Here is a 27,923-nt window from a genome sequence, read left to right as displayed (position 1 = left end):
TTTGTCCTCATTTTGGAGAAAGTGAATTGCTGTAAGCGTTTTGGGGGGTTATTTTTGCTTTATTATACTTGTGCCAGTGCTGAAAAAAATAATCCTGTTTCAAGGGTCACGGAATAAACCTGCATAAAGAGTTTATGACACTACAGTGACACGTTTATGAAGCCGAATATTCGTCAGTGCTTACAACATTAGGAAGTGGCAAATATCAGATGTTCCTCACTTCAAAGCTGCAGCCAAGTGTAAAGTTCCATAGGTACCAGCTACCCCAGGGTCAGCGGTGGCTCCAAGCAAAGGCTTGTGGAAGGCTAGACCTGGAGGCAATTTCAATGTGTTTGTATCCAGCCATGAACACACAATCACCTATTGAAAGTGTCTGGCTTGGAGTGCAGACAGATGGAGAGCACAGAGGTTAGTACAGCCAGGCCTTGGACTGACCTTTGCAGAGGGAATTAAATCAGTCTGACCTTGTTGTGAAGCCTAAATTATATCCATAGAACCCCCCAAATAATGCATCTTTAATGCATCGCTGCCCTCTTTTTATCAGGCTCTTTACCTCGAGGGTATCTTGTTTGCTAACTACTGCTGTTAAATTGCAGCTATTTGTGCTTACATTTGTGACCTTGCTGGACTTCTTGTCACATTTTTCATGAACACTTGAATAAAATACAGAGAAATATTTATATAGAGAAAATATATAAAACTAAAGTCTTGTTTCACTTCATTTAATAAACATTAACAGGAAAAGAAACCTGCTTCAACCGGAGGGCACTGTATTCATTGTAGGAGTCTAACACAATAGTCATTGTATAACTCTCAGCTTCAATATCACCCATAACCTATCATCTGGACAGCTTGGAAGTCAGAACGGTGCCGTGTAAGAGGATTTTACCTTAGAAACACCTTTTCTCCTCAGTTATTTATAATATTTCAGGATTTCTAATTGGAAATAGCACTAAGAACAGAGTAACCCCTGTGACTCCTGTCAGGTTTGGTAACACAGACCTCTGGACAGAAACAATACCGAGTCCACAGGCTGGGATCGCGCCTGGAAAGTACCTCCCTTCTGCCGAGGAAGAGTTTAAGTGGCTCTGCTGTTGGCTGTAACAGGAGAGGAGCCCAGTGGAGGTTCAGGGGAACTGCATCCCTTCCCACCGGCTGCGTTTTGCGGTTTCCTGTTTACCTTAACCCGAGCAAAAGGTGCTCGGCAATAGAAGATCTTAGACCAGGATGTTGCCTTCCAAGTCCCTTTATTATAAGGTGCACTGAGTTCCTTCTGGCTCCTGTAAAAGCAAAACAAAGCTTTGATTTAAAGTACAGAAATGAATGAAGATTTGTTCCCCTGCAGTTAGTTTGGGATTTTGCCTCTGCCACTGTCTATCTTTGTAACCTTGGCCAAATCACCAAGGCCCACAACAGGGAATCCCCTGGGAATCTCCTTATGGAAAACCATAACTCCACAGGCTGGCCAAGCCCACTATCCACAGGGGTGGCACCACACCACTTCATACAATCCCAGACTGGTTTGTGTTGGAATGGACCTCAAAGCTCATCCAGTTCCAACCCCCTGCCACAGGCAGGGACCCCTTCCACTAGAGCAGCTTGCTCCAAGCCCCTGTGTCCAACCTGGCCTTGAACACTGCCAGGGATGGGGCAGCCACAGCTTCTCTGGGCACCCTGTGCCAGTGCCTCACCACCAGTAGTAAAGAATTTCTTCCTAATTCCTAATCTCTATCTCCCCCTGATCACCCTGTATCAATTTAAAGCCATTTCCCCTTGTCCTACCACTACATGCCCTTGTAAAAGTCCCGCTCCACTGCCGGGAGCACTGTTCCAGGCAGCGGTGAGCTGTTCAGTGGCTCACCCACCTTGTGGAATCACACCTGTCCGCACAAGCGGTGCTTCCACCCCGGGTTTGGCACTGCCACCCCGCTGACCTCATCCATTCGGCTCTCCAAGCCAACAAAGAACTATGTGCTACCTTCTGCAGAGGCTGTTTTCCACTGGTTTAGCAAGCCAGAGCGAGAGAAGGGAGAGGAGCCCCAGCAGCAGCACACAACAAGAGCACACAGCTGCAGGGCGGAGAAGAGAGCAAACCAGTGCAGGACTGATTTAAATCAGCTACAGAACCACACCATTAGATTAAACTGCTGATGAAGGTTAAGTTTGGTCTAATACTTGGCACTGCAGCAGCTGAAATGCTGGATCACGGTGCTTTCTCCCAGCTCTGCTCTGCCAGAGGAGCTGTAACTCCTTAAACTGAGAAGAGCTCAAACCATGAGAACTCCATTTGCATTGCTAAAGAGCTGACCTCCAGCGTGGGCTACAACGGTAACACTCCTCAGATAGACTGTTAAGAGGAACATTTATATGTTAAACAAAAGAAATTCTACTGTGTTTTACTTCTCTTAAACAGTTTATTTTCAAAATAGACACAACAGACACAAGTTCCACCCCAACCTGCCCACTATTAATTCTTTGGGAAGTTCACTCCTTACCCCAGAAACGATCTTTGGGATCGAATCAGGCACTCAGCATCCTGCAGATCCCTCACTGTCAATAAAGGAATTGCATCCCCAATAGCTTTGCTTGTGCCGAGTGAAACCGGTCCTCAGAAAGTAACAACTGTTGGTCAAAAGCATCAGCCCTGGATATAGGAAGAGGAAAACCAGACGTTATTTTAATGGGGCTTCTTTAGCTCACAAGCCTGCAGGTTCTACTGAGAACCGTGCAGGGATAATCTACACAAAGAGCAGAGGTCAGTGCAGCCCGTGGAGCTGAGCTGTTTGCATTTTCTGTTGGCAAACATGCTAGAAATCCCCATAAACACAAGTTTCACATTGCCGAAAGCACACTGCAGAGCTCGAGCACCAAGCTGCAGATTCTTCCTGATACTTTAAGGGTCTTCCAGACAAATAGAAGATTCCTGCATTTCCAGGGACAGGATCGGCAGCTAACTACAACAGCAACCAGTCAGGGGCTGCCAAGTCCCCCACAGCCAGGGTTACTGCTGCTGTTGCTGCCACAGAGCGAGTGTTTGGGGTGGCTGCCGCAGCCCAGGTTGGGAAAGCAGCTCCCTTCTGACAGCAGCAGCCTTTCCCCACCTTCTAACCCCTGACAGCTCCAACGTCATCACGCCTGGTCCCAAGATCTCATGGCCGAGCAGCCAAAGTCAGTCTTGCCAGCCCTGCTGAGATGTCTTGCTCCAGCTCTGACCCCACTACTCTTAGTTCTTCCTCTTCTATGTGGTTCCCATGTGGCTCCCTGCAAGGTGTGTGGAGCAAGGCACACAGCCCTCACGAGGGAGTACATACCTACCTGTGTTTGCCCTGCCATGGAAGGGATAATCACAGCATGGAAAGGATGCAGGGGGGAGACCAGGAAGAAAGGTCTGTCTTTCAATTAATTTAGTACTCCAGAGCTAGAAGCTCCAAAACCAAATCAAATCTGATCTAAACAGTCATATAGGAAATAATGAGTACAAACTACTACCTGCTTCCTTTAGCTATACGAAGCAAAAAAAAAAAAGCAGTGATAATCACACTGTTTGATTCCATGATCTGATTCCTGCCTTACCTTATTTCCTGGAGACTATAGCGCTGCATACCACAACATGCCTGTCAAGATGTGGATTTACAGGTTACACTGTAGTAGAACCTGCTGGTTTTCAGCTCCAATCGACATGTGCTTGTCGGTACATGCCTGCCAGAGTTGCAGTCCAGATTAGGAAACATTTGTTTATGCCCCAAAATCCCCAACATATTTTTCCAGCCCTGTTCCCAGTGCTGAGCTCCATGCCACTCCAGCTCGCTGGTAGTCAGCTCTCACACTGCTTCCTGGTATAAAATTGATTAGAAGCAGCATGAAATGCCATCAAGCTGACCCTCGGGAGGCTGGGCCCAAAAATAACAGATGGGAAAAGTGGCCTTTTGATTAAACTTTCAATTGCCAAAAACTGTACATTTCCCCTCACCGTGCATGTGCACACACGTCGCAAGTCAAGAGAAGCCTACACAAGCTGCAGACACAACAGTGAGTTTCATACAGACCTATTCTTAACAACAGGAGCGTTGCTGAAGACAGCAGGACTTTTGCCATCCGCTTCAGTGGTGGCAGGAAAGGGGTCCTTTGTTCCACTTTTTATTTCACATCTCTCTCTTCCTGGTGTCATTCAGCTGACACCAGAGAGGGGATGCGAAAGTAACACAGAGCTGGCTGCTTGGGACATAGGAGCCGGTTCGGGGTGGTGAAAAAAAACACTTATTTTCAGGCATTCAATGCCCAAAAAAGACCCAAAAGCTCTTCTAGAAGGATCCTGATAGACCCAGGTCCCACTGCAAGGAGACAAGTGAGCCACAAAGCTTTTTGGTGGGAATCACAACGCCAAAGAAAGAAACACATCTTGGTGCACACCTATACCGATATGAACCTCTGATAACACAAATGGGATTTACATATTCATGTATTTATATGTCTGACTGTTCCTATTTCAAAGAGCCTTATTACTTAAATTGCTGCAGAATAGCCAGATGCAAAGGAATGAGGGAAGGATGGAATAGCAGACTTTGGAACCTGAATTTCCAGGCTTGGGTAGCTTTGCCACAGTCTTGTTTGCATAGGTTTTTACTCTATCTCAGAAGCACCAGTTTACATGGAGCCACTGGTGCATGCAGCATCTATGCCAGAGATGGGTAACAAAGCAGCTTGGCTAAGAGTTGAAACAGAAATGCTTGCATCTTCAGGTCCAACATTTAAAGCTCATCCCTCAGCCAGGTAAAATCTGTGCTATCTAGTGACAGCCCAAGAGCTGCTGCCGTCCTGAGAACAGTGTACACCATTTATCACTGCTGGCCTGCACAGGTCAGTGCTGTGGGGTCAAGAACCTGCCTCTGGGGGTTGGGTAAGGATCCTGTGATTGTTTTTTCACATGTTAGCAGAGCCACAATCAGCCTAAATTGGTTGTGGAGGCCTGCAGATGAATGACAAGAGCCAGGCATTAGAGCAAATAACGACTACTATTATTCCCAAAACAGGGCTCAAAATGAGCCGGCAAGAGCTAGCATAATGTATGGTGATCCGTATTCATTCTACCTCCTCTCACTCACACTTCTGTCTTTTCAGAGGATATGGGGACCTTTTTGTCTCAACCCTGGCTGTAGTTCCTCAAAATCTGAGGGCAGCTCCATTACTACGCTATCACCTTTTCCTACTTTTTCTCTCTCCTTTCCCACCATCTTCAACCACTGTGCATAATAAATCGAAAAAAAAAATAGTTCCCAAAAGACTTCCCTAGTAATTCTCAAGGATTACCAAGTCCATTATTGAGAAGGTATCTGGGAAGTGATGGAAAGAAAGAAGGAAAGTCACCCATGCATGGTGGAGCAGGGATTCAAGTCAGTGCAGTGTACCCCTGTGGAGCCTGCACACCCACAGCAGTTTAGGTAATATTCTGGTCAGCAGGTGAAGACCCCAAGTACACAGTGGTTTAAGAGCAGATTTGTGAGAGGCAGACATTGGAATCGCATTGTAGGGCTGTTGTTTAACATTCTACGTATGTGAGATAGAGAATGAAAGAATGAGAATTATCTTTAAATCCCTGCTAAATCATGCCCTGCTTTCTCAAGGCAACCTCAAGCTTTAGTAGTTCAGACAGATTCTCTAGCTGACAATTAATATTAATGGCTAGATTTCACAATGTGGCATTATCACACTGTGAGATGGGTGGGCATACCATCTGGGTTGTGGCAGGTATTAGATGTAATCAAAGGGATTACTTGGCTCAGGGAGAAACAGAAAACCTTGGGTTTGTTTAGGCTTTTTCTCCTTTTGTTTGGATGCAGCTCTAGGTGTACTTAACTGTTTTCCCCTTGTCCTTTGTTTCTCGTGATGAGCGTTTCTGAGTTTACATGGGAAATGAGAGCCAGGCACTCAGTGTATTGTATCAACTGGCGTCGGGAGCGATCTGCCTCCGAGCCTCTCTTTTTCTCATGCGTTCTTGTATGGGGATCGATCGTCAGCTCGTTTAAGGGTCTTCTGCCGCGCTTTAGAAAGTTAAGCTGCGAATTTAAACAGTGGAGGAATTAAAGGCACAATACAGTGAGATAATCAACCGGATCGGACCTTTTTCCAAGACACCCCCTGAAGAAATCAGGTGTGTGAACAGATACACACGGGAAGAAACAGACTTTGTCCTCTTCTTCCACAAAGCAAATACTAAGTGCCAGCTTTCGGGGGGGATGGGGGAGGAAATTCCCCTCCCTCCCTTTTCCTCCTCCCAACCCAGCCACAACAAGCCCCGGAGCATCAGCAACGCTAAAGGGAAGAGGTCAAGTCCTAAACTTTGGGAAAGCTATTGATTTGGCAGCCTTTCTCCTCTCCCGTCTGCGCCCCAGCTGATTGTAACTAAGTAATCCTCATCAATCTGTGGTAATGCAGGACCATGTTTATTGCTGTAGTAGTTAAGTTGTTGTTAATTTTACACTAAACGGTTGTTATGATGATGAATGAGCAGCTCGGGCTGCCACCCAGGGGACTTCAGCCCATACAACCAACAAAAGGGAGATCGCAGAGGGAAGAGCAGGGAAAAAGCTAGAGCTCCGCAACTTTTCGCAGGACTTTAGGAATCATAAAGGTAGGAAACAAAAAGGAAAAGGAGGAAGCCGATCTTCAGGTTTGGATTTGAATCTGGATGCTGTGGGGTAAAAGGTGCTGCCTGAGCCTAATTGCAATTCTTTTACATACTGGCGGGGATCAAAGAGGGGAACGACAGCACAAGCGAATTCCCTCCCGGCGCCCCGCCGCCGATGGGATCCTGCCCGAAAGCACCGCGTTCGTTTGCCCTTAAATAAACCCCGTCCCTGCCGGGGCTCCCCTGCGGCTGGAGCCTCGGCACCACTAACGGTGACTGCAGGCGCTGGGCACGGATCCCCGGCACCCGCCGCGGGCCGCTGCCCCCGGCCTCAGCCCGGGGCGGTGCCGGCGCAGCGCGGCCCTTTGTCCCGGCGCGGGCGGCGCGTCCGCGGGCCGGCGGCGCCCCCGTGAGGCCGGAGCGCGGCACTGCGGCTCCGGGTGGATCAGCCTCAAACCCCGCTGCAAAGGGAAGCTCCCCGCAAGCACCGCCGCGTTTGGTCGTGCAGGAGGGTAACGGAAGCGGGGGCTGCGCTGACACCGGGCGCTCACGCACTGCTCCATCTCCCGCCGGGCACCCGGTCCTTTCCCATAGGGATTCCCGCAGAATGGGGATATCAGTGCAATAGCAAGGTCAGAGAGCCCTGGGGTATTTGGAAGGAAAAACCCTGCCATAGCTGAAGGGGACAACAACATATCCAGAGACTTTTTACAAGGGCCTGTAAGGACAGGACAAGGGGAGCGGCTTTAACCTGCCAGAGGGGAGATTGAGATGAGCTCTTAATCTTGAAGCAGAAGCTCTTCCCTGTGAGGGTGCTGAGGCGCTGGCACAGGGTGCCCAGAGAAGCTGTGGCTGCCCCATCCCTGGCAGTGTTCAAGGCCAGGTTGGACACGGGCTTGGAGCAAGCTGCTCTAGTGGAAGGTGGCCTTGCCCGTGGCAGGGGTTGGAACTGGATGAGCTTTAAGGTCCCTTCCAACCCAAACCATTCCACAATAGTATTTCCCCCACTGCATTCAGATTCACAACCTGCTCCAAAGCAAACACTAGTAGATTGAATGGGTTTCTTAAAGCTGCAGGCCTGATGGTTTAAAAAGCTCAGCACTGCTAAGAAGAACCACCCAAAACCAACACTCCAACCTATGGGCATATCTCACTGTGAATCTGCCTGCAAGGGGGACATCCTGGTACCACTCATTGAGGGTCCATGCCCTTCCTAAGCCACCTGCTTTTATCCTGATGTGGGAGACACTGCGTGTGTTGTACAAATCTATTAAAGTTGTCAGCATACTGCCCCATGCCAGGTTATAAGATTACCAGACTGAGAAATAATTGAGGATGGTGGCAGGTGAAGTTGGATTTCCTGCATCTCAGGCTGATTATGGGCATGAATGTGGAATTCCTCCAGCATTACCAGCCAGCCGGGTCAGGGGCACTGCATTGCCATTCCCTGTCAGCACTCAGCCAGAGTGAAGAGGAGGAAATGTGGCAATTTAAGCTGAGAGGACCTGGGGAGAAAATAATGAGAGAATCCAGGAGCTACAGAGGTCCCCTGTGAGGGTTCAAGGACCAACTCCCACATGGAGAAATTAGAGGCCAAAGTCAGAACTTGAACATTAAACTTTATCGGTCTTTTCTTCCCCTCCATTTACCATTCATTATTTCCCTGTCTGCATCCTGAAGTCATTTGATAAAGGCCTGAGGGAGGAGATGCTCCAGCAGGGCACAGCAGAGGTGCAAAAGAGTGCAGTCTCCTTTCTGGGGCAGGGCCAAATGTGTTTGTGGGACAGCAGAGGACCCACCAGAGGGAAGAAATACATCCTGTCCTCCAGGACAAGCAAATCATCCTAGCCTGGGCTTTTACTTCCCAGCAACAGCCAAACAAGGGAGTAGTGAAGGGTTTGATCAGAAGGTATCAGCTGGTAGGTCTCATCATTATTTTCCATTTCCATACTCCAGAGATGGGAAAGTATACCAGAGCCCAACAAAAAACCATCACCAAAGGGCTCAAGGTCAAGACGGACTTCAGCAATCTTTACGTTACTCTAAAACTTATGTCTTACAAAGCCAATACAGGATAGAACAAACCATCAGTATCTGTACTGGAGAAGCACTATGCCCATCTCACCTAAAAGACAGTGCTTTCCTCCCTGCTGTAACAGCACCTCCATAGCTTAGATTCAGCAGATACAGGGGTGCCCCAGTGCTGTCTGCAACTGCTGGGGTTACAGTAAATAACTCTACTGCTGGGTGAGCTGTTCCTCAGTTCCAGTGTTCAGACCCCAGGGAAGCAAGTCAAGCCCATGAGTGTTAGAGGGGGCCAGATGACAAGATTTCAACTTGCTCTGACCTTAGCCCAGCTCCAAACAATGCTCCACAGGTTTTTCTGAGAGACTGGAGCTGAGCAGCTCAGAGTGATAATGCTCCAGGTTAACACTTCAACATGGGCACATGCTCTAGAACCTGAATTATCTGAATAAAGCCAGATGTGGACAAGAGTCCAAGAACCACTCTCCAGCTGTTAAAGATGTCCATCTTTGTCTTCCTGTCACATAAAGCAACATACGAACACACTGGCATGTTAAACAAGAGTACTGTTAGCTGGTGGTAGTGCCACCCATCCTAGTTTTCCATAGCCATTAATATCTCCAGACTCTTAGCCAACCTTCTTCAACCTCTTAGTAACTCCAGCTCCAAAGGAGCTATACACGAGTGCCCCAAGGGCTGGGAGAGTGTAAACCATACGTAAGGCTATCATATACTTTCCATACCTATAGTGAACACTAAATTTGGTTATAACTCAAAGCATTATTGTGATAGCCCTCTCCAGATGCTGCCAGCCAGCCCTGTGCTGAGATGTAATCATGACAGATAGGATTCTCCCAGGAAAGCCAATACAAAAAAGTTCTAGATGGCTCTGAAAGCTTAACAGCCCATCACTAACCCTTTGCACATCCAGCTAGTATCTGTGCTGAGCAGGTAAGATCCATCTGTCTGTGATTCAGAGATGTCCATTACAGATGCAAAGCACCAGCACAAGTACCAGATGAGTAAAGGACTCTGTTAGCTTGCTCCATCTCCCCTCACCTTCAGCACCACAGTCCAGCACCATTCTTGCACACTGTGTGACTGCAGCAGATGGACTCTTGCTGGTCACAGACTTTTTGACACTACCCATGTGATGTTTGTGAAGATGGCCTGTTTCCAGTGCAACTTACTAATTCAAAGCAATGCTTGCTGTAAATACATGCCCCATTTATGGATTTAAGACTTCAAGGGCATTTGGAAGATGACCAAGTGTAATAAAAAAACCAAACACACAAAACGCACCACATTTCTGGGTTACAAACAGCAGAATATCATGTAGCCTCTTAGAATTTACATCAGAATATGCCATTCTCTAGGAGAAGAGCAAGAAATATTGTGCTTAAGCTGTTTCAGACACTTAATTCTTCCTGGACCACCCCTGTATCACTCTGAATGCTTCACAGCTGGAAACACTCACTAGAGCCCTGCCATACAGTCACCTGCCTGGCTCTACCTGCCAGCTTTATCTCTGAGCAGGAGAGGACATGTGACAGGCAGCCTTTGAACTCTTGTTCCCGGTTAGAACAAGCCACATCACATCAAGGGCTGAGCAAAAAGACAGCTTCTACCACAGACTGCTTGTGCTCCAACGTGTTCCTAAGGCAGTGGCCAGTATTTGCTTCCTGTTATGTGTAGCTGCAACCGGGCTACTGAAAATATGCAAACACACCAGCACTCCTTGAAATTAATGGGTAATAAACAAAATAAATTAATGCTGGTTCTTTACTGACATAGCTGTAGCTGTTCTGAGCATGTTACTACTATCTTCTGCTGTAAGAGGAATGCAGCTCCTATGCTGTCTAAGGCTTTGTGGTACCCCAAACTGCAAGAGAAACACAGAGAGCCCTACACCATGACAGTCTCTGGATATATTCCATCACACAGCACTGGTATCCTTGCATAAGATCCTTGCTAGATTATCTTCTGTGCATACATATCCATGCTCCCAGGCAAGACTGTGCTTTTTGCCAGGGACTCACATCAGTGACAGGCAGGGAGAAGGGGCTGCTGGGTGGTCCTACCCCTAAATTATTTGCTGACTGCTTCCCTAGGGACCATGGCAACTGTGGCACATACAAGAGAATCCCTAAGGACAGCCCTGAATTGGGGTAGAGCCAGCCACTTGCAGGAGAAGAAAAAGGGAGAGGTCCTTGTGTTGGCACAGGGATAAGGTGCCATCCCTGTTCTCCTGGGGCCGGAACCATCCCTGAACCCGACAGTCTTCACTCTAAATTAAGGGCTACTATCCATGTGAAGAGGAAAAGAAAAGGAAGCAGCAGCAATATGAAGAGGCTAGACATCCATTCCTGGCTCACTCGCTCTTAATGGAGATAACAATACCTCACTCCCTGACAGCAAAGCAGGGAGACTTAATGCATGGAAGTTTGCCAAGTAAATTGAGATCTTTGTACAAGAGGCACTTTCGACACGCACAACTTCTGGCTTATTAAAGCCAAACAAAAACTGTTCACCTTGAGGAGTGCTCAGAAATTAGGAGCCACGGATCCCCATGGCACAGTGCCCTGTGTGATTACTTAAGCCTGCACACGTCCTAACAGCGATGCTTGACGCGCTTAAACACCCAGCACACAAGGTGGAAACAGTGAAGGTGCAGGATTGCTCGCTCTCTTCCACACAATTTGCCAGTCACTCTCCAGGGCCCTGCTCTGCTCCCTTCAAGCAGCATTTGAGTCGTCAAACAAGGCCTTGCACTGTAACCTTACCACATACTTACATCTCCGATAAACGCACATACAGAGAGGAAGGGTTGCAAGTAAGTGGCCTATTTAGAAAGGTCCCAGAATAGTTTTTGTGCAATTTTCTCCTTGCTTCCCCGTGCCTCCCTTCTCCTGAAGTGGCAGGTAACCTGAGCAGGAGCAGCGTGCGAATTGATTTGGAGGCCATCAGCGCGCTGGTGCTCAGCTCTGGGCAGCTGCCGTGTCATTGATTGCCTGGGGATCGATGCGCAGCCCATTCCCGCTCGGCACACCTGCCAAGGCAGATGAAGTGAAAAGAAAATCATGTATTTGTGGGTAGACACTTTCACCTCGCTCCACGGCCCCCCCTCGGGAGGGGCTGAGGGACCTGGACTGATTTCAGTGCTCCTTTTAGCAAGTGTGAGGAGAGAAGTCAGTTCAAAAAGGGGAACAGCAGGATCCCCCCCTCCAACAACCACCATCTATAAGAATTAAAGAAACTAATATTTCTGCCTGTATCAGAGGCAGGGGTAGGGCAGGCCCGAGTACTGGCTGATATATAAATCTTTTACAGTACTATGCTCTAGTGTGAGGCGTCCCTGCCCATGGTAGGGGGTTGAGAACTGGATGATCTTAAAGTCCTTTCCAACCCAAACCATCCTATGATTCTTGTGCAACAGCCATGGAGGATACAGGTTTCCATTTGATCTAGAAGGGGTACTTGAATACTCCAATGCATAAGCATTTCACAGATCGCTACCAGTGGCAACAACAATTAAAACCAGAACAAGTATACTCAGGACAAGTTGCTGAAGATACCACCTGATACCTGTTATACTCACTAAGACTGCCTACTGGTTGGCCTCAGAGGAGGAAAATAAAGGTTTCTAGGTAAAGCTGTTAAGTCAGAGTTTGATCAGCTGCTGGGATACTGTCCACACCAGAGGTTAGTGGTAACTTGGCTCATGTAAGATGTGTGTGCTGCCAACATATCCTTGCTGCCAACATATCCTTACTGCCTGGGCTCTTTTCCTTTGGCATCAGGAGGTTCTGATGTCACAAGCCAGACAGTTATACCATTTATTTAATCAGACTGTGACCTGCCTTCTCCCATATCGTTTCTGCTCTCCTGGAGACAGCAGGACTCTGCTTACCAGGTCAAAAATTTGCTGCAGACTGACAAAAAGGCTCTGCAAGCTGGCCCTTTCCAACACCTCCTGCATCAAGAAAGGTGACAAGTTACTTGCCCATTTCATTTCAGTTCTCCCTAGTGTCACACATCAAATTCCCCACTTAAATCCTGGAAAATTCCAGGTGAAACATATCCCATTTCTGCTTCTTTCCCAAACACAAAACTGTTCAAATTGATTTACTACCTTCATTTCCAAAACCCTGCACAGATTCTGGCACTGCTTTTCCAAAGCCGTTGCAGAACTCAACTCCCATTATCAATCAACAAGAGACCTTCTGAGAGTTACTGGATAATTTCTTACATCACTTATGAAAACAGGCCTTAGTTTCCCAAGTCAACTGGAATGCACTGCACACAACACCCAACTGAGTAAGACAACCTGGGTGCCAGAGAACAGAAGGAATCTTAGAGTAAATAAATGCATTAATAAGGGAAAGCACCATTCTGGGCTACTACACAAGATGCTTTGAAAGCAAACTCAGAACATTTCTAATCCTCAGGCTGCTGGAAGCAGGAATTTATAATCTAGACTGTGTCACTCTGCTTGCCATGTTTTATCTTTTCTCCCTTGTGCATCTGGTATTGGTCACCCTTGGAGATGAAAATATTGGGCTAGGAGGGAGTTTGGTTTGACATTGTAGAGATATCCTTATGCTCTTGTCTGTTGGGAAATTTAATTTTCACAACATGGGTGAAATAGGTGTTATTTTTCCTTCCTAAAGAGTTTGGGGAAGCAGGCAGAGTAATTAAAGGTTACACTTTCAGATACTGTCACTATTATAGTTATTACTCAATACACTCATAGTATTTCAGTCACCGCAGTGTTGTGTTCCTCTGGTTTCGGTTTTATCAACTGGAGACACTTGCTAATTTTCAGGTATACTGCAGGCTTCTAGTGAAATTTGGGTCTGAGTAGCCATCTATTTAAAAGTACTAGGTCACCTTTACTTTGTTACCCTACTTTCAGCAGAAACAAAACAACCTTGTACCATAAACTGACCAGCAATTCACAGGACTTTGTGTGACAGAACCTGCTGAATGGAGACAAACTTTTATAAACTGCAAAATTAAGAGTTTTGTAAAGGCTTTGCCCTCAGAAACTCAATCCATTTATGACAGTGGCTGCTAGGCCCCAAAAGACACTACTCTGTACACTCACTGTTTGCATTTTTTGCTACTCAGTGCTATTAACAGACAGGGCAAGAGTACTCTCTCCCAACTCTCAACACCGAGTTGCAGTTCAGGTGCAAAGGAACTAGAGCAAACGTTATCGCTGCCTTGTTTTCATAGGTAGGATTGAGGGCTTGGGCCCTCTATCTCGCCACACTTCTGATATACATACACATATATGAATACATACACTTATGCATATGTATACACACACATTTATAGGTGTGTAAGTAGTCCACCCACCTCTAAGCCACTGTCTAGATTCCCTTTAGATACCATGGGGGAAAAAAAAACAACTCAGCCTAACCAGAGAGAAAACACAGCATGGTCTAGAAGTATTCCCCTCCACCCCATTTACTATACAGGGAAGTTAGATAATAAGCTGAGCTATCAATACCTACAAGGCAGGTATCTATGTTTAGTTAAGTAGCTTCCATCCTTTATGCTCTTCCAAGGCAGAGAATACCGTGTTCACCACCTATTTCCAGGCAGCATGTCACAACAACCCATCTTTCTGCACACCCTCTCCCTTCAAGGCTCTTCTTGATCCTTTCCACCCCATGCTGATGACAAAGGTGCCTTTTACCTTGCCTTTTACCCCAGCCATTTCACTCTCCTCTTTGAATTCCTCTGACATCCCCCCTTGTTCCATTACCTCAGCTTCACAAGCCTTGTTCTGAGCTTCCAGCTTCTCCTCCCCACTTATTCATCCTGGTTTCTTAAAGTACTGCCCCACCACCTGCAGTTCTGCTGCTAAGGCATCAGTGTCACACACAACCAGGGCCAGAAGGTCCTCTCTTACCTTCACCCCCTCCATAAACAGACCCTGTGATCCCTGTTCTTTACCCACAGCATAAAACAAAACTTGTTGCTTTTGTGACAACTACAGGAAACTGATACTGAAGCTAATAATGATGTTTTTGGCTATTGAGGCACAATTAGTCCACATTACATGAAGTTTACTAACAGCAGGGAGAAAAACAGCAGCAACTGAATATAGTGATCAGTGATTGAGAAGATCTCATTTTTCTAAGATCACAAACAAAACTGTGCTAAGCATCCATCTTCTGAAAAACCGGAGGTTTTAAAGAAAAATATGTCTGGACACCAAAAACCCTTGAGGTGACCCCACAATGGTGTAAGTGATTTTGAAAGTCTCAGTTACAGCAACTACTTTTAAACAATGAAAAAGGAAACAATGCACTTCTTCAGAGTACCTTTTCTTCATTGCTTGTATGTAACTTATGTCTACTGGACACACACGGTAGGAATAAATAAAGTTTCTCATAAAAATGCTTGCAAAGTCATGATTTCGGCCTTCCTCAGTTCCAGGGGATTGCCAACTGTCCTGAAACTGGGAGAACTTGGTGAAGACTAACCAACCTGAAGACAAAGGAGACTTCAGAGCAGGCTGGAAGAAGACAAGAGGCATTTTGAAGATGGATTCTGGTGGAAAATACCTGAGGACAGCTAGCCCAAAAGGCAGAAGTGTGGTCACCACTTCTCTCCACAACAGGATGCTGCTGCATGCACCAACTGGAACACAACTTCCTTTATCCTGGGGGCTGCTGTGTACTGATATAGATACGTATTTCATTTCAGTCCAGTACTGTGTCTTATTCCACCTTTTCCTATAGCTTCAGTGGAGGTACATACCTAGGAAAGGCTACAACTCCTTTCTGAACCCAGGTTCAGAAATTCACCCCCAGTCCTGCTGCAAACACAGCAACATTAAGAACATGCAATCACACCACATACTTAATTGTGCTTCTCCAATGATACATTGTGGCTGAAGCACACTGAGCCCTGATGCAAATGTCAAATTAGTAAGTAGCTCTGCATAAACTTCCTCCATGGCTTACATTAGACTTGGTACCTTGGTGTATTTGAAGTGCTCTACAGAAGAGTTACTTAAACAGTCAAGGTTCCAAGAAAGGTATTCTGTACCATAAGCTTTCATTTCCTGGCTGAGTCTTTCCAAGATGAAAAAATGGCATTCTGAGCTTTAGCTGTGGAATAGAAAACAGTTCATTTACAAATAATCAATCCCATCAAATACAGTTGCTTGGAACACAGGTCAGTGTGAAATGCATCCCTTCTATGAAATGGAAGAAAGCAAACGTGGCTGGGTGAAATATGATGGGTTGTGGAACAGCAGAAACTTGTTCTGTCCTTTGGGATAAATAAATCTTCACCAATCTCCCCCTTTATTCTGGTCATCTGTAGAGGGAAGTGTATCCTGGTAAAATAGTAATCTCCAAAATCAGGAGCTTCTTGCATATTCCTGTTGTCTTCAGAAAAGAAAAGGCTATGGGAAAACTTGTCTCCTCGCTCACAGCAAACACACACAGCCTGATGGCCTCCTCTGTTCTCTGTATATCTTGTCCTGCTATGTTCCAAGTCAGCTTAATACATCGGAAAAACTCCTGGGCCCTCTGCTACTTTTGTGACAGCTTGTTTGTCAAAGCTACTTGTAAAGTTGAAAGCTAACCACAGAAGAGAAGAGGATTCCGCAGATAATCTACTGAGAACAGCTTGAACCAGCTAGCTGCAGCACTGGGAACGAGGGGTTAACTTTAGAGTGAGAGGAAGTGAGCTCTCACTTTTGTCTTTAACAGCACAGCTGTCCAATGCAGAAATATCTTCCCCCCTGCAGATGTGGCTGTGACTAATGTAGATCTATTTCTCTGTGTTCAGCCGTGTCGACACACAACAGGTAGTGCTTTCACTGTGTCACAAAAGACCCTGTGAAGACAGTTAGGTCACCAACAGACAAATTCTTCACAACCCAACCAAGGACAGTGCTGCTGTGAACTGTTCATCCCCATCCACTCCTCTGCCAGCAAAAATAGATCAGACGTTCACGTTGTTTTAATGCACCTCAGACAAAAACAGCTGTGTGAGTTTAAGCCAGATGTTTGAACCAGCTAAGCTGGACTGGCTACTTTTGCTTGAAGCTGATCAGCCTGCATGGAGGGACCCAGGAGAGGGTCCCTCACCACAGCTCTGCATTGCTAAGGGATATTAATCCCTTTCAGTTATTCCTATGAAGGATAAGGTTGGGCAATGTGGGAACAGGGCATTTAAACTTTTATGCCCTCTCACATTTACGCACACATACCAGCCTAAGAGAGCATCTCTGAGATGAGTTAACTAATAGAAAACATAAAACCTTACTTATGCAACCTATTTTATGCTGTAGGTAAATTTGCATTCACAATTTCTTTGACTCTTCTTCAATTTAAGCGGACCATCTGTGGGATATGGGCCAGTCATTAAAGGTTCGCTGCAAGTACTGAGTATTTCAGTGCACAGGGAAAAGACCACAGAGTATCTATTACACTGCTCTACCTCTTAAAATAATGCATAATATTAAATTATTAATTATTTAGTTTGTGAAATCTGTGTCACAGGAGTTACATGCTGTTGCTTCTACTCAGTGCCTCTACTCAATGTAACTCTGATAAAGATATAATCGAAATCAGTCCATTGCTTAAGGTTATCTAGATGTTTCATATGCTGAGTCATAGCTTATGTGAACTCACCTTGTTGTATGATACATACCAATTCTATTAATTAACTTAGCCTTGTATCCTTACATCTGTACCTCTGATCCAAAACTGTATCCTTCATCCACAAATCCAAGCAACAGAAGTCAGACACATACATACTACTCAAGCAGATCATTATTCTGTTTCTTAATAGTCTTTAAGAAGTATCAAGGTTTTGAAAGCTTGAAACACTAGATATGGGTATTGAGATTTATCATAACGTAACTGACATAGAAAACTTACTGGATTTAAGCAAAGGTTTAAGACAAAGATTTGGGAAACTGATTTAGAAACTGATGGAGAAGCAGCTCCACAACCACCTGACAAAAATATTCAACTCCTCATGGATTTCCAAGTTCTTTTCTCTATTCATCTTCCACTGTCTAAGTCACAATAGAGGGAAAGGACTTTGGAATAGAGGGGAATGTATATACCAGAAAACTCTGCCTAACTGTTGTAAAGGGAGCAACTGCCTAGATGACACAGAATCAGCCACAGGTTTGCCTTTGCTGAATGCAGTAGATTTGAAACTGATCTCAGAGGTTGACAGTCAGTAGGCTCAAATATGTGGAGCCAGAAATATGGAATGAAACCACTGGTGACAAACCTAATCTCTAATCTAATCTAGGAATGATACTGGCAGAGGTCAAAGTCACATGTGACTAAACCTCAAGCTCTACTCTCAATAAGAGAGCAGTAACAAAACCACTACCAAAAGTGCAGGAGAATAATAAGGCTGAGGCATCATAAATCTAAGCCCATACATCACTGATGTGCTAAATTCAAAGCCAGGAACTCCATTTGGATACAAATACTTGGTGTATTTTTGAGCCTGAACAGCATATCCCAATCCCATGATATCTGAACTTGCTTTCTGTTCTTTGACTATGAAAGAGAACCTTCAGTTCATGCCCAGAGTTTTAACCAAGGCAGTGAAACCTACCCGAGTTAGAATCTCAAATAACAACCAAGAAAAAGTCTCTTACCTCCATTGGGAGGTTAGTACCGAAGCCTAACGATGGCACAGAAGAGGTGAGAATCAGATGCTCTGCTGAGAGCGTAATAGCTGACGATATGGGACAGTGGTGAACAGCAAAGAGAGAAAGGAAAAGAAACAGAAGGCAAAAATACAGTGGTCCTAACAGACGGCATATTTTCCTACAGAACAGGGCTGTAAAGAGGCTCTAAACAGAGAGGAAATAGGATTATCACTGAAATAGTAAGTGCACCAAGACATCTTTGTGAACTCCTTCCAGTGGCATCAGTAGCAATGCCGTTGTAGACTGCAGGAAGGATAGCTTTACATTTACACATCAGCCTGCAGATCAAAGCAAAAAGCACAACTAGTTATTCTGCACCAGGTTGCTTTTAACTCACCGATTTAGACAGATCCCTGCACTACTAAACCCACGAGGAACAAAGTAAACCAGATGCCATTTCAGGAGAACCAAACCATCTACATTGTGAAGTTTAAACTATGGGAGGCTTGCCTGGTGAAAACTGTAACAGAGTTTTGCTGTTCACGACACTTGCGACTGGAACGAGTTACTGCGCATCACACAAATTCCATCATGCTCCTCCAGCGAGAGGTCTGTACATGCTCAGGCTGAGGGAGGAATGTTTCCTATCTGCATAGCTTCACAGAAAAACTAGAGGAACTCTGCAACTATTTGAACCTGCTACAGAAATAGGCTGACACTGGCTTTTGCAGGTTGCTCTTCTTTGAAAGGCTGAGTTTCTTGGCAAACACATAAAGAAAAACAGAGAGAAACTGCATTAAGTTCAATTTGCTGTTAAAATCTGAACCTAAAAGCTACTGGCAAAAATAAAGGGCTGATCTCAGCTCTCCAAAAATTCAGAGAGGTGGGAGAAAGAAGCGCAGGAAGGGGTGAAGTGTAGGTCAGAGGATGGTGTCTGAAAAGCACATGGGGAAAACCTGAAGTTTAAAATGCTTTATAACCTAAGAGCTGAATGCAAGGCCTGTAACATGTAGCTCTAAAAGCAGGCAGCCTCTGAAACCTTTTCCAGCTCTCAAGCAGCAGCTGAGGCTGCATATAACAATACAACAGTTAAATCAGAACTTAACAACCTTAGATCTCAAGCCATGTATCAAGCCTGTCTTTACAGGGAGTGTTTTACTGTAGGTTTGCAGTGAACACTGGTGCTTACCAGAGTGCTTCACCCAAACCTTGTTCAGTCCTGGGGAAGCAGCCATCTAAGGCCTGAGAGCCTCAGGCTCCTGGTGGATTTGCTCTCTTCCTACATGGAGTCTATGGCCAGGGCACAACCTGAATCCAGAGGAAACCAGAGTGAGATATAAGCTTGTTGAAAACTCTTCCTGGTGCTCAGGTATCCATCAGCAAGTCCAGCTGCCTACACCCTCAAGTCCAGTACTTTCCATTTCTTTCCTTATCTTCATGCCTTGTGGTATATTCTTGCCAAGGCAACTGAGCACATTGCAGTACCATCCACATGTCCCTGACCTCCTCCAGTTTGCAGTTTCTTTCTGTAAACTGTCGCCTTTTCTGTTCACCCTCTGCTTTCCACTGCCATTAAGGGCAGTCTCTACAGCCCCGCTCAGCGCACAGCATGGCACCAGCAGAGATAAGCTGTATCAGCAAATAGGACGAAGGATGGATAACAATTATAAGATAGTTTTATGGCTGCAGAGTTCTATAAACAGCATATGTCATAACTGTATTACTGAGACGGACTTTATATGGGGTGAAGGTGAGTCCATTAACTGCTTGACTACATCACTAGTCAACAGTGAGATAACCATTATCTCGTGGACATAGCAGCCCAGTACCTTTTCTTACAGATACACTGGAATAATTAATTTGCAACAGGACTTTGATTTCCAGAAGGCACTAACCAGGCTCAAATCAAAGCATAGTTTGTATTTTCCAGCTTATTCTATAACCAGAGACCACTAGTACTGCAATTCTGGAAAAAAAAAAACTATCTGCTTTTACCTCCCCTTTCCGACCAGGTACCTGTCACTTAAGGAACATTAATTAAGATGGATCCATTGTGATTTCAGAGTACTTTTTGTCTAAGCTTGATAAATTTATCACAGACAGCCTTAACAATACAGAACGAGTTATATCTGCACTTTCTGCAAGTCTCTGCAATTAATTTTCTATTTGTGAAAGGAAATGGAAAATTAAATATTGTGCCCTTTCTAATGCAGAGGCAGATGTAATGAATGGCTTTGGCAAACACTTGTCAAAGTATGTTAACCAGCATCTACAAATCTTTTCCTTCCCCAACAACAGTTCTAGGGCCTGTGATAATTCACTTCCCTTTTCTGTCAGCCTGATGTGACATACTGAATCCTCTGTCTCTAGATAAAAGAAACATAATTGAATTCAAGCTGCAAGCCAACTGTCTTCATTGGGTTTTAACCACTGGCTTGAGAGATCCCAGTTGCAGATTAAAATCTACAAAGAGCTCTTCTACTCAGGGTTCCCACTGAGCAACGATGCTCTCAGCAGAGATCTGGTAGGCAAACTTGAACAGAAGTCTCCCAGTTCTGGAAGAGGTTGCCAACCCATCCTGATCACTCTTCTTAAAGGGAAGAATTAGTGCACCCTGCATGTCTTGTCAGCATCATGTCTTTGGGTGGGGACTGGAGCACCCGCATGCTTTCCATCTGGACTTTAGAATGGACTTCAATACCCGTATGTCTTACCTAGACTGTCAGAAAGTATCTATAAAACTCCTGCAAACAGAGCATCCCATCCTGCTTCCAGGCTCCCAGTTTGCTGCAGCTGTTTTATTAATGCAAACGGTGAATACCCATAAAGCGGACCTAAAGAGTTATGATGCTCAAAACATGAGTTCAAAAGAGTGAGAAGACTGCAGTGAGAGCTGAAGTTCCATTCTTTCAGCTGAAGCTAGTGAACAAAGCTTGCCAGAGTTGTGTTCAAAACATGGGAAATTAGTCATCAAAACCTACACGAGTTTAATCTTTTAGTTTGCCAACTTTAAGCTTTAAAAGGTTAAGAAACCTTAAGATGAACATTCCTTGAGTTTGGCCCTTTGGGGCATTCTGAATCAGTCTTTAATTACATGACCACATCCAAATCTACCCTACCATAAGATTTCTCTTGTTCATGAGCTGTGGAAGCAAAGCATGGTTTCAAAGCTTGAGGTTCTTTAATCTTTTCACATGACTAAAGCAAATTAATGCTGCCCTGAAAACAGGCTAATAACCTGAATTTACCACAGAATTACTCTATTATGTTAGGCAAACTAACAGCAAAACTAGAGTGTCTATACATATGCATAATTATCATTGTCTGTTTACTTACCTTTAGGATGCAATGTCAAGAAGGACCCAAAACATCTGTTTCAATTAAAATTTACATCGTACTCGTTATTAACAAGAAGTCTGAATTCAACTTCTCTTGAGCAGTTTTGACTCTGTTTTTTCTACTTTTTGGAGGCCTTGAAACTTTCCTAACACTCTCAAAATTCTCTCAAACCAATTGCTTTTAACTTTTGGATGTATGCTATATTAGTGTGATGCAAACCAGCACGGTTAAGTGACTTGAAAAGCCTGAAATATTATAGCAGTCAAGGATAAAGCAACAGTGCACAAAAAGAAAGCAACACCAAATTGCTTATAGGTCAGCAGTAAAAGTACTAAGCTACAAGAACTTCCCCAGTGTTATGCAAAAGAGGAAAACAGAGTCCACAAAAGCAAAATTGAAATGACACAGCAGTACCACCACTATGCCATTCTGAAAACAGACTAAGGAGAATGATCACCAGGCTAAAAACTCACAGCTCAGAAGGCACTGTTCCACCTAAACAAGTTGTAAATACAGCAACACTCATCCTGGGAGAGGCCTGTCCTCTTACAGATTCTTCAGAGCCTTCTGATTTTGTGATGTTCAGCACTGCAACAGCCAAAGACATGCAGCTGCCTGGATGCAAGCTGTTCCACAAGCACATCTGGGGAAGGCTCCAGACAGAACCAGTCTCCTAAACCGGCCAGGCATGAAACGTATAGTCATTGGTTGTATTTCAGCATCGTGGCTATCTGCACAAAGACGGTCCCCTGCTATCAACGGCATCAAGCAAGAGTTTCACTCCAGCGTCAGAGCGGTTCAGCATTCAGACTAATTTCCTCATGCAAGGAAACAAGTAGTAAGGGAAAGTCCCTGGAGCCATCAGCAACTTACTGGTACTCCCTGAGGAAATTAGAATCATAGAATAGTTAGGGTTGGAAAGGACCTTAAGATCATCCAGTTCCAACCCCCCTGCCATGGGCAGGGACACCTTACCCTAAATCGTATCACCCAAGGCCTCGTCCAACCTGATCTTGAACACTGCCAGGGATGAAGCATCCACAACCTCCCTGGGCAACCCATTCCAGTGCCTCACCACCCTAACAGGAAAGAACTTCTTCCTTATATCCAATCTAAACTTCCCCTGTTTAAGTTTTAACCCATTACCCCTTGTCCTATCACTACAGTCCCTAATAAAGAGCCCCTCTCCAGCATCCCTATAGGCCCCCTTCAGATACTGGAAGGCTGCTCTGAGGTCTCCACGCAGCCTTCTCTTCTCCAGGCTGAACAGCCCCAACTTTCTCAGCCTGTCTTCATATGGGAGGTGCTCCAGTCCCTGATCATCCTCGTGGCCCTTCTCTGGACTCTCTGAACAACAGTTCCATGTCCTTTTTATGTTGAGGACACCAGAACTGCACACAATACTCCAGGTGAGGTCTCACAAGAGCAGAGTAGAGGGGCAGGATCACCTCCTTCGACCTTCTGGTCACGCTCCTTTTGATGCAGCCCAGGATACGGTTGCTTTCTGGGCTGCGAGCGCACACTGAAGCCGGCCCATGTTCATTTTCTCATCAACCAACACCCCCAAGTCCTTCTCCGCAGGGCTGCTCTGAATCTCTTCTCTGCCCAACCTGTAGCTGTGCCTGGGATTGCTCTGACCCAGGTGTAGGACCTTGCACTTGGCATGGTTAAACTTCATGAGGTTGGCATCAGCCCACCTCACAAGCGTGCTGAGGTCCCTCTGGATGGCATTCCTTCCCTCCAGTGTATCAACCGAACCATACAGCTTGGTGTCATCGGCAAACTTGCTGAGGGTGCACTCAATCCCACTGTCCATGGCAGCGACGAAGATGTTGAACATGACCGGTCCCAACACCGATCCCTGAGGGACACCACTCATTACTGGTTTCCAGCCGGACACTGAGCCATTGACAACTCTTTGTGTGCAGCCATCCAGCCAGTTCTTTATCCACCAAGTGGTCCATCCATCAAATTGATGTCTCTCCAATTTAGAGACAAGGATGTCGTGTGGGACAGTGTCGAACGCTTTGCACAAGTCCAGGTAGATGACATCAACTGCTCTACCCCTGTCCATCAGTTCTGTAGCCCCATCATAGAAGGCCACCACATTGGTCAGGCAGGATTTCCCCTTAGTGAAGCCATGCTGGCTGTCACCAAGCACCTTGTTGATTTTCATGTGCCTTAGCATGGCATCCAGGAGAATCTGCTCCAAGATTTTGCCAGGCACAGAGGTGAGACTGACTGCTCTGTAATTCCCCGGGTCATCCATTTTCCCCTTCTGGAAAATGGGGGTTATATTTCCCTTTTTCCAGTCATCGGGAACTTCACCTGACTGCCAGGATTTCTCAAATATGATGGCCAGCGGCTTCGCAACTTCATTCACCAGCTCCTTCAGGACCCGCAGGTGGATCTCATCAGGACTCACGGACTTGTGCAAGTTGGTCTCGAACCAGATCCTCTCCTACAGTGGGCGCAAGGTCTTCACTCTCACAGTCTCTGCGTCTGCCTTCCAAGACTTGGGTGGTTTGGTCAGAGCCTTTTCCAGTGAAGACCGAGGCAAAGAAGTCATTCAGAACCTCAGCCTTCTCCAAATCCAGGGTATCCAGTTCTCCTGATAGCTTCAGGAGAGGGCCCATGTTGTCTCTAGTCTGTCTTTTAGTCTCATTTTACCTAAAGAATCCCTTCCTGTTATCTTTCACATCTCTAGCTAAGTTTAATTCTAACTGGGCCTTGGCTTTCCTAACCTGGTCCCTAGCTTCCCGGACAACATCCCTGTACTCTTCCCATGCCACCTGTCCTTGCTTCCACTTATTATAAGCCTCTTTTTTCATTTGAATTTTCCTCAGCAGCTCCTTATCCATCCAAGGAGGTCTCCTGGCCCTCCTGCTGCACTTCCTTCTGGTTGGGATGCAGCACTCCTGAGCTTGTAGCAGGTGATCCTTGAATATCAACCAACAGTCTTGGGCCCCTCTGCCCCCTAGGGCTGTATCCCATGGAACCTTCCGAAGCAGGTTCCTGAAGAGGCCAAAGTCTGCTCTTTTGAAGTCCAGGGCAGTGAGCTTTCTGCACGCTCTTCTCACTGTCCTGGGGATCTCAAATTCAAGCATCTCAGGATTCAGATTCCTGCTGTGCTCAGTTTGAGCAGACACACAAGTCTTGTTGTAAGCCAACAGTAAAGGCCTGTATAGGTCAAAATCTGGGTCCCCCAAAAGGTTGGGGAGCAGATGAACCATATTTTTGCAATTATAAGTGGAATATAAGCATCTTTGAAGACATCAGCAGCAATACACATGCACACTGAAAAAAAAACCAAGCTCAGGGAGGACTGACATCACCAAGATGTTTCTGAGATACCTGGATGCCTTCCAGGAATGTTATACCTCAAAACAACTAGAACAATCCAGCCAATGCAGAACCTGCAATAAAATGAATGCTGAAGAAGGCATCCTTGCTAAAGTCACAGACCCCACAAGCTGAATAAGCAGCATGATGCTATTGAAGAGATGGGTAAATTGCACTTTTGCATGGATACAGATTTTGCAAAGCCACTGAAAAGCATTCATCAAGAAATACTACCCAAATTGGAAGGAGCAGTCAGTCTCATTTTTCATTGCCAAAGCCAGACACAGGCACAAGTTACTGTGGAAGAATGAGTTACCTTACTGCACGGTGAACATGAGCCCGTGAATGCAGATGGCAAAGAAAGTTGTATGGGACCCAACTTGCCACAGAGGAATATTAATGTTATCAGCAAAAGCAATCAAGAGCATTTCTGAGCCTCGGAAACAAAACTGATGATATTCTGGTGTACAGGCACAGGAGACAGCTTGGCAGAAGGGGTGCAGAGCACAGCTGGATCTTCAGATGTCTGCTAAAAGGCACTAGCATGGTAGAGTTAAACAAGTTGAAACTGGAAACAGCTGCAGAACTACACACAGCCCATCCTTGCTTTTACTGCAGGAGCTACAAGCTGAACCTGAAAAGCAACTCAGAAGATTCCACAGCAAAGAATGCAGCTGGGGTCAGGGGTTATTAAGGTTTGTTAACATTTATTTGAGCCTCTCGGATGCAGATAAATTCCTGGTGTGAATGACAGGCAAAATTGCACTACAGACATCGCTAATTCAGTGCAGCAGAGCCTTCCTAAGGAGCTGCTGAACAAGGATATCAACCCCAGGATGCTGCCACGTGAAAAGGGGTGTTCAGAAAAGCAGAATGTAGGCCCTCCTTCCCAGGAGATGGACAGTAGCAATGTGAGAAAACATATTCATCCAAACTGAATGGGCAGCTGCTGCAGCACTGCTTGAATGTGAACACTTGGCTACTCATGGTGCAGGAGGAAGAAGTCATAAAATTACACTTTTAGAAGCTTATTACCTGGGCTCAGCCAGGGCTCACAGGCACAGTCAGGGCAGGTCAGTACAACTCAACTCCAGTTTGACGCACAAGCACTTCTTTTTCCATGCCCACTACACAGAATTAAATAGAAAGAGGTGTGCAAAATACTTCCAACCATGTGATACAAGAATTACTATGCTATGGTTTTAGAATACAGGCAGTAAAAGAAATTAACAGGAGGGTCATACTTAGCTTCTGACAGCAGTGTGGCAGCATGAAGATGTAGTACCTAAAAAAGATCTTCAAACAAATACAGAAAACAGAAGTGAGGCAATAATAGACTCAGGATGCTTCATATGCTACTCTCAAGGCTGGGACAGACAGAACATGAGAACAAACCCCAGAGGACCAAATGCTTTACAAGTGTTCATATCCAGCTTTCTGCTAAAAAAGACAGTAAATCAGAATGTGCTTCCCAGGAACAGTGTAAACACAGTGTGAATTGAGCAGGCGTAAGTCATATATAAGGCAGTCAAACCATGAGGCACAAGTCACTAAAACCATGGAACCCTTCTCTTTCTACTGTTCTGGAGTAGAGACCTGAGCGTGGAAAGTAACAGATGCTGACCAAGCATGTCAAATGATATCAACGTCATGATGAGTAAAGATGAGACACATGAGGAAGTGCAAGCAAAACAAGAAGTAGATGTGAACTTAGACAAGACTCCTGAGAGACTGTGAAGTAAAACAGGAATGAAACTACTGCACCCATCATATTTAAATGCCATCCTTATTGTAAATGACTACTCTGGCTTCTGAGAACTAGACAGGTAGTCTTTCACTGCCACAATAGTCACCACAAAGAATGTTTCTGTCCATCTGGTGTCCCAAATCATGTAGATTCAGAAAACAAGTTTTCAGTTACCAAGAAAAGAGAATTCAGCTCCACCACAGCATCACCATACCCCACACACATCAAAAGGTCAAACTGAATTGGTAAGTAATGAACAGCAATGATAGGCAAGTCATTCCAGGGTGGGGAACATCTGGGAAGGCACTGAAAAGAGAGAAACCAGAGCTAAAAATCAGACAGCATATATAGTAGAATTATTTCCTTTGCTAAATCATACCCTCCCAGGCAGTGCTTTGAACAGGTAAATTCTCATTCACATAGCATGGCTATGGTTGCATCTTTCTCACTGAAGTGGCAAAAATGGTCAACACACCCATTCAGAGACACACACATGAATGTGGGAAGTGATAATGTACTTACTCCAGCTGAATTAGTGAAACAAAACCAACATGAGCAAACGAAGCTCAGGAGTATCTGACACTCTTTCAAAATCCCCTGGAGAATAAAGGCAGGACAATACCAAACTCACAGGGCAATACCGGATTTACCCATCAAATAAACAAGATGTTTTAAAAGTCAAGCTCACTTGATATGTTTGTGCATTCAGATGCGCGCACACACGTGATATTACAACCCTTATGGAAACACAGTAAGAGAGTTCTGTAAGCATGTTTACTTTATATCTTAGATAACTACACCACAAAGGAAGTGATTCATACCTGCCCAAAGGCAGGCATTCTGCTGAGTTCATGTGTCTATGGCTACATCCAGGCGCCTTCAGACAGGTACTACTTGTGAAATAAATGTTAAAGCATTGAATTCAGGCATAGGTAACAGACTGGCTGTGGCATCCTGGAGCTCAGCAGGGGCTAACATAGCCTGCTGGAAAGTAATCATCATGTCATTAGCAGAAACACCAGTCTTTGTTTTGGGGGTAGATGGCAGATCTACCACACAAGTTGTTAAGTATAAAGTTTGTTAAACACTTACACTTTTTGCACCACTGTGAATGTTTTATTCTTCTTTATTTAGAGCAGTGGTGAAATCACCATCTCTGGAAATGTTCAAAAACTGCAGATGAGGCCCTTGGTGCC

The 27,923-nt window shown here is 45.3% G+C and overlaps 1 long non-coding RNA gene across 4 annotated transcripts in view; it reads right to left on the bottom strand.

Annotated features, from left to right (window-relative positions):
• Positions 1–469: 469 nt before the first annotated feature.
• The window catches only part of LOC130597330 (uncharacterized), a 57,581-nt gene continuing 30,127 nt past the window's right edge, over positions 470–27,923 (bottom strand). For 2 of the 4 annotated variants that reach the window (XR_008971726.1, XR_008971729.1), the window contains 3 exons: positions 5,729–6,053; positions 2,496–3,699; positions 470–1,280 (listed from right to left, as the gene is read on the bottom strand). This is a non-coding gene — a long non-coding RNA (uncharacterized LOC130597330). The remainder of the gene's footprint in view (positions 1,281–2,495; positions 3,700–5,728; positions 6,054–27,923) is intronic. The other 2 variants (XR_008971727.1, XR_008971728.1) reach the window with 2 other exon arrangements.

The sequence above is a fragment of the Pezoporus wallicus genome, unplaced genomic scaffold (assembly GCF_028554395.1).
Source record: "Pezoporus wallicus isolate ANWC-B61680 ecotype Strahan unplaced genomic scaffold, APGP_CSIRO_Pwel_v1 contig_6714, whole genome shotgun sequence".
NCBI classification, from domain to species: domain Eukaryota; kingdom Metazoa; phylum Chordata; class Aves; order Psittaciformes; family Psittacidae; genus Pezoporus; species Pezoporus wallicus.
Note: the sequence above shows the minus strand (reverse complement) of the source record. Positions and strands in the feature narration are given on the sequence as shown.